The sequence below is a fragment of the Corvus kubaryi genome, unplaced genomic scaffold, assembly GCF_017639235.1.
Source record: "Corvus kubaryi isolate FWS band 111438036 unplaced genomic scaffold, C.kubaryi_AGA036_p1.0 split3-37304, whole genome shotgun sequence".
Classification (NCBI taxonomy): Eukaryota; Metazoa; Chordata; class Aves; order Passeriformes; family Corvidae; genus Corvus; species Corvus kubaryi.
Genome location: NW_024582087.1, coordinates 2,118,477 through 2,123,364, shown reverse-complemented (window position 1 = coordinate 2,123,364; position 4,888 = coordinate 2,118,477). Strand labels below are relative to the sequence as shown.

The window sequence follows — 4,888 nt, the reverse complement described above, 5'->3', positions numbered from 1 at the left end:
TTTCTCGGCCGCTCGGCGCTCACTCCGCTCCGGCCGCCCCCCTTCCCCCCCGCCTCCCGCCGGCCGCGCCGGAGGCAGCGCGGGCACCGGGCGGAGCAGGCGGAGGTCGCGGTGCCGGCCGCCCCGGTGAGTGCGTGGGGAGCGCGGCGGGGGGGAGGCGGCGGCGGCGGCCCGTGAGGGGGCGCGGGGCGGGGGCGGCCCGAGGGGTCGGTGCGGCCCCCCCGCACCAACGGCTGCACTGCGATTGGCCGGGCCGCGGCGCGCGCGCTGATTGGCCCGCGCGGGGGAGGCGGGCGCGGAGAGGCGGGCGCTGATTGGCTGGCGAGGCGCGGACCGGGGAGAGGACAGCGAGCGGACCGTTGTCCCGCGCGGGCGCGGGGTGGGGGGGGCGGCGGCGGAGTCGGGGCGGGCCCGGGGCTGGCGGAGCCCGAGACCCCCGGGCTGGGACCCCCGGCCTGAGACCCCCGGCCTGAAACCCGGGATTCGGGGCTGGCAGCGCCCAGGGAACGCGCTGCCTCACTGCCGGCGCGGTGAGGCCTCCCGGTGCTTTCCCGGGCTGGCGGCGGGTGGGATCTGCCGTGCCGCCACACGGGATGTACTGTAGTGTTTCATCCCTGGAAGTGTTCAAGGCCAGGCTGGATAAGGCCTTGAGCAATGTGGTTTAGTGGAAAGTGTCCCTGCTCATGGCAGGGGTGGACTGGGATGAGCTTTAAAGTGTCTTTCACCTAAAGCATTCCTGGTTCTGTGATTCCAAGGCAGGTTGTGATCCTGACTTGTCTGAGAAAGGAGTGGGACGGGGTAGAGAGGAGCTCGCGTGTTTAGGTTTAGATTTGATTTTCGGAAGAAATTCTTCCCTATGAGGGTGGGGAGGGGCTGGAAGGGATTGCCCAGAGAAGCTGTGGCTGCCCCATCCCTGGAAGTGCCCAAGGCCAGGTTGGACAGGGCTTGGAGCAGCCTGGGATAGTGGAAGGTGTCCCTGCTCATGGCAGGGGGTGGCGCTGGATGATACTTTAAGATCCCTTCCAACCCTTACCGTTGTGTCATTCCATGATTCTATGATTCAGTTTTACCAGTCTGTGGGATTTTTGCCATCCAAGCCTTGAGAAGCTTCAGGCTCGCACATTTGGCAGGAAGAGGGGCAGGACTACGGCAGGGCAGCCGTGGGTTTCTGGTATTATTTTAGGGGTTGTTTAATCTGTGCTCAAAAAGCAGCAAGAGCTGTGAGAACACCTTTGGTCTCCCTAAATCCTGCTTTCTCCTGATCTGAGGGAATTAAAGCAATGCCCCCAGGTACCTGATAAATCACAATGCACTGCCAGCAGTGTGGGTGTGGCCTGGATAACCGGGAATTCTTTAGGGCTGGGTGGGATTTCCTTCAGGTGGGTTCCTTGTGCAGGTGTTTGAGGGGTGACAGGACAGCTTTGGGGTGGCTGAGCTGTGGCCCAGGGCCACCTCCAGAACCTGGAGTTCTGACAGATTCCAGGTTGCTCGCAGAAGAAGGAACAGTAGCACTGGCTGCTTCTGGAATGGGACTCTTCAGAGTCATTCTAAGCCATTTGTGTTGGTGAGTGGAATATTTTCCATGTATTTGGGAAGAAACCATCCTTGTCACCATTGCTGTCTGAGCATGGACAATTCAAAGCCCATGAGCTCGTTACCTTTTCCTCCAGCCCTACAAACCAGACCTCCTGGGCCATCAAACTTCCTGGGCAACATCCTGTGCCTTTCCTTAGGTTTTTCCTTAAGTGAGGTTCTGGTTTTGGACTGGGCTGTTCCTGCTGGCTCTCTTTGTCCTCGTGCTCTGTGACAGCCTCAGCTCACCTGGGCCCAGGTGCTGTTGGGCATTGTGGTGACAACAATGGCACACCTGGCTCTGGCATAACCAGGAACAGGACCCCAGGGAAAGGCTGGAGCTGGGCCAGGGGGGATTCAGGTTGGATTTAGGGAAAGGTTCTTCCTCCAGAGGCTGCTGGGGCACTGCCCAGGCTCCCCAGGGAATGGGAACATTCCCAAGGCTGCCAGAGTTCCAGGAATGTTTGGACAGAGCTGCCAGGGATGCCCAGGGTGGGGCTGGACTGGATGATCCTTGTGGATCCTTCCAGCTCAGGATATTCCAGGTGTGCTGGGATGAGCTGAGCCATCCCAAATCCAGGCTGGGAGATGCTCCTGCAGGAGAATCCCAATGAGGAGGCTCCCGGACACAGCTCTGAGGGAGACACCCCTTCCCAAAAAACCAACCCCACACAGCAAGGAATGAGGGAAGAGCTTTCCCAGAGAGCTGCCCCTGGATTCCTTGAAGTGTCCAAGGCCAGCTTGGATATCAGGAAAAGGACCCTGAGGTCCTTTTCCTCTGAGGGATGCCCAGGGTGGGATTGGTGGGGTGTCTGTGCAGGGCCAGGAGCTGGGATGATCACAGGATCCCTGTGCATCCTTCCAGCTCAGGATATTCCATGATCCTGTGATCCAGCAGGAGCCCTGGCAGCACTGAGCAGCTCATTCCAAGCAGGAAGAGGTGTGATCCCGCCGGTTCTCCGGTGGCTGCGCTTGGCCAGTGACCTTGAGCCGGTCATTTTTCCTGCCTGGCCAGTCTGTCCCTCGTTATTTTGTGCTCAATCAAGATAAATCCTGTTTGTCCAAGCCCATTCTCCTGCCACACGGGAATCACGGGCAGAGAGGGATTCCTAGAAGTGCCTCAGGTGACAGTTGCAGGGTTCAGAATGTTCCCTTCTCCCGGTGTTTTCCCAGTAACTTTGTACTTCATGGAATGGTTTGGGTTGGGAGGGACCTTAAAGCCCATCCAGTCCCACCCAATTCCACAGGCAGGGACAGCTCCCACTATCCCAGGTTGCTCCAAGCCCCTCCAACCTGGGCTTGGGCACTTCCAGGGATCCAGGGACAGCCACAGCTTCTCTGGGAATTCCATTCCATCCCCTCCCCACCCTCCCAGGAAAGAACTCCTTCCCAACATCCCATCTAAACCCTCTGTGATTTCAGAGCAAGAACAGCTGCAATGATCGAAATAAACCCTTTAGGGCTTCCCAAATTAATTTAGTGGGGTTTTTTCCACAAATCAACCCTTTACTGCAGGGCTTCCCAAAATGAACCAGTTTTTATTGTCATGAGGAATTATTAAACACCCTGTGAGCATCAGCTGTTCCTGTAGGTCATTCCTGTGGCTCTTCCCATCATTCCCAAGCACAGGAGAGCAGCTCTAGCTCCCTTGGGATGTGACAAGGCACAAGGGAACGCGTTTGGTCAGTCAGAACCCCTTGGAATTCCGGAATCGTAGAATTCCAGCAAGGCATTCCTCTGCTCCGAAGGAAAGGTGCTGGCTTTGGTTTTCATACCACCCAAAGTACCTCACATGCCTCCAATAGTCAGAATTCCGCAGCTTCCAGGCTCTGGTTTTTATCTCAGGAATGCCACAGGAAGAGAACACAGTGTATTTATTTATTTTTAAGGCCATGTTTTAACCAATTCTATTCCCCAAATCACCAGGAAGATCTGTTTTTAAATTAATTTCTCCTCCTTATCTGATTCAAACTGATTTAATCTGCCGGGCTAGTCAAGCCTTGGCTATGCTTCCTAATATTTTTTCCTGCTGGATAATCCTGTCAGCACGTTATTTCCAAGCAGGAAATTTTATCTTGGAATCGCAGCTCGAAATCCATCAGGGGATGGATTGTGGGGTGTGGGATTTGTGTGTTCAGAGGTTAAAATACCACCTGGTTTCGACAACTTTTTTATTGTGGCCATTCCCGTTCTTTAACCACAGCATTCCCAAAGTTCCCATCCTATCCAAGGGCTCCCAAAGTGGTGCTGGAGGGGGCAAAGTGAGGCTGGGGGGTTAAAACTGATGGGCAGTGATTGGTGATGGAGGTGGACCCTCCACCTGCGCTTCCTGCCGGGAATTTTGGTGGGATCCATCCTGCCCAGGGCTCGGGGGCTGTGCCAGGCAGTTGGAAAAGCCGCCTGTCTGTTTTCTTTTTCTTCATCCTATGGGTTGTTTGTCGGTCTGTGCGGACACGTGGGAGGGCTGTGGGATCCAGGTCGCTGGTCCTGGTGGATCTCAGGGATACTGGCCCACAGGGAATGTGCCTGTTCCCACTAGGACTGTGGCTAGCAGGGTGTCCAGTTCTGGGATACTCAGGACAAGGCAAGGAGCTGCTGGAGAGGGTCGGGCAGAGACTACAGAGGTGGTTTGGGGTCTGGAGCATCTCCCTCATGAGGAGAGACAGCGGGAGCTGGGCCTGGAGAAGGCAAGGCTGAGAGGGGATCCCGTGAATCCATAAAATGTCCCCAAGGGGTGTCAGAGGATGGTGCCAGGCTCTGCTCAGGGACGGGACGAGGAGCAGTGGCCATAAATTAAAATACAACGAGTTCCACCTCACCCTGAGGAAGAACTTCATTCCACGAGGGTGGCGGAGCCCTGGAACGCTGCCTCTCCGGAGGCTGGACACAGGTGTCCCTGTGTCACCTGCTGCAGGTGACCCTGCCTTGGCAGTGGGCTTGGACTGGGTGATCTCCAAAGGTCCCAAAAATTCTGGAATTCCGGGATCCCGCCGCGCGCGCTCCCGCCGCGCCGCGCGCACGTGCGGCCCCGCGCCCCGCCGGGAAGGTGTGGCGGGAACCGCCGTGATTGACAGGCGCGCGGGCCAATCAGCGGCCGCTCCCGCCAGCCTCCTCAGGCGTTTGAATAGGAGGCGAGGCGGCCAATCGGGGCGGGGCTGGTGGGCGGGGCTTGCCTGACCCCTGCGGCCGCCGCTCAAGGTAACTTTAAAGCAGGAAGCGGCCGGCGAGGCTGCGCCGCGACGCCGACCAATGGGAGAGCGCGGCCGCGGGGCGCGCAGCCAATGGGAGAGCGCGGCCGCGGGGCGCGCAGCCAATG

The 4,888-nt window shown here is 57.9% G+C and overlaps 1 protein-coding gene across 3 annotated transcripts in view; it reads left to right on the top strand.

The window, feature by feature from the left end:
* Positions 1-14: 14 nt before the first annotated feature.
* Positions 15-4,888, top strand: part of NFYC (nuclear transcription factor Y subunit gamma) — a 31,374-nt gene continuing 26,500 nt past the window's right edge. Inside the window, exon 1 of one of the 3 annotated variants that reach the window (XM_042015562.1) lies at positions 15-126. The gene's annotated coding sequence lies outside the window, so the exon portion shown is untranslated. The remainder of the gene's footprint in view (positions 127-4,888) is intronic. The other 2 variants (XM_042015561.1, XM_042015558.1) reach the window with 2 other exon arrangements.